Here is a 2,189-nt window from a genome sequence, read left to right as displayed (position 1 = left end):
CTAGCAGTTTCATTCAGATGGGGGAGGGGAGAGAGAGAGAAACTGGATTTACACGGAGAAGTAAAAGGCATTTTTATCATTGTTGACAATGTTACTTTTTAAAGCTAAATTAGGATCTGTGGGGTTTATATGATTTCTGTATTGTGAATTAAAGAGATTAATCCAGGTAAAATATGAAATTTATCTTTTCTAGTGCTTGAAACTGCATGCCTTGATTTCTTGTGTTGTTAGCTCTAGTCACTAAAACAACTCTTCTGTATCTGAGATTGGGGTACCACTGCCCACGAAGCCCCATCATGGCTTATCCCGCCTACAGGGGCAGCCCCTCTTATTTCCTTGAGTCAATTCTACAGATCCCTGGGCCAAATACCATTCTTTGTTGATTTCCTCTTGATTATACTGTAGTATAGCCAGAAACACTGCTCTAAGAAAAAGCAGAAAGAAAGCCAAGTGTCTGAGACTTTTACCAGCTCAAAATGTATTTATACGGCCCTCAGACTTGTCCATAGTACAAGGGGTAAAGCTCAGAACCAATTTCACAAGCATTTCTCCTCGGAACTCTTGAGTGTACCAAATCCAAATTCTGTGTCATGGTGACCTTTTTCCTGTTCTCATTAACTTTTCTTTCAGTATTTTCTCTTTATGTTTGCTCAGAAATTTCACAAGGATTTATCCAGCTTTTACATGACTTTTCAAGCCACGTACCCCTCACACCGCAGTGAGCACTTTCAAAATGAAGTTTCTATTTATTACTTAGTCCAGGTCTATAAAGCCATTGTCTATTATTTGTAAATTTGTATAAAGCCCCACTCCCCCCTTCTCCTCTCTCTTACAGAGAAAACAGTAGTAAATGAGACATTTTCGAATCATCTTTCATCTCTTTTCTTCTCTCAGGTTTTAATTTTGCTTGGCATGCTGGGAATCCTTGTCTTTCTCTTTCAGTTTTTCAATGAGTAATTTAAATTGACTGATTTTGTCTTTTTACTTATCACTTCTTTTTTTTTTTTTTTCCATGACTGTCTGATCTTCTTTTATTTTCTCCTACAATCTGGTGTTAGTGGAATGTTTTATTCCTTTTGTGTAAGTTTTCACCAGTCTTCCTTGCCCATGTTAATCCATGTTAATCCATGTTAATCCTGAAAACAGCTGGCTGTTTTCCTCACTGGTCAACAGATCCCCTGTTGACTTGTCTTATTTTGGTTTGTCTTAATTTGGAGATTAATTGTTCTAGCTTTTAGGTTAGAGGAAATATTCAAATCTATACTTGCAACTCACTGCTGAATTACTATTTCTGTCATTATACAATTTTTAGTTTTACGGTTTCTAGTTCTAACATAATCACTACCCAGCATGAGTTAAAAGTAATGAATCATGGGTCATCCCTGGTGGCACAGTGATTTAAAGCGCAGCACTATGAAGCTCTCTGCAGCCACTACAGCATGAGTTTGATCCCCGGCCAGGGAGTGACCCATATGGCGCAGCAGACCTCGCCTGTCTCACCCGCTGCTCCCCTTAGCAGTGTATTTCAATGTCTGCCTGTTCTGATCCCCACTCTGTCTCTGGTGAATCCTCTCATCCACCCACATCTCTGGCCTGTACCCCAGTTCTTGTATGCATAAAAAAATCTTAAAAAAATAATCGCCCATGCAGTTCCAGCAATACCTCTCTCCTCTTCCAATCTGCAGATGGCTCCCTTTCCTGGAAGTCTGTCTCTGGGCGGAGATCTCTGTGGATCTGGGGAGGGTATGCTCCCTGGAAGTATGTGGTCCGATTGGGTAGGCAGAGAGTCAGTTCCAGGCTCTGAGTCCTCCCCAGGATCAAGACAGGGACAGCTTCACAGGCACATCCTAAGAATTAAACATAATTACTATCTAGTCATCAGCACAGCTGGGTACTGTCATCATCATTACCTGCTTTACAGATGAGGAAACTGAGGCACCACTGGTGGTGGAATCTGTCCAAACTGATGGTAACAAGACTGAGCTTTGAATCCTCATACATACTCTCACCCTCCTAATTAACTCTGGAGCCTACGCCCCTGACACGCTGAGATTCTGTCCAGCTCTCTGCAGGAAGTTCAGTGATGCTCTGGAGGAAGGAAACCTCCAGTTTCAGGGACCAAGGCTACAGTGGGCCTCTGGACAAATTTCAAATTGCCTGTGGCTCCCTCTCTCTGCTCAGTCATGAGT

This window comes from Condylura cristata, unplaced genomic scaffold, assembly GCF_000260355.1.
Source record: "Condylura cristata isolate star-nosed mole 26May11 unplaced genomic scaffold, ConCri1.0 scaffold00035, whole genome shotgun sequence".
NCBI lineage: Eukaryota > Metazoa > Chordata > Mammalia > Eulipotyphla > Talpidae > Condylura > Condylura cristata.
This window is presented reverse-complemented; position numbering follows the sequence as displayed.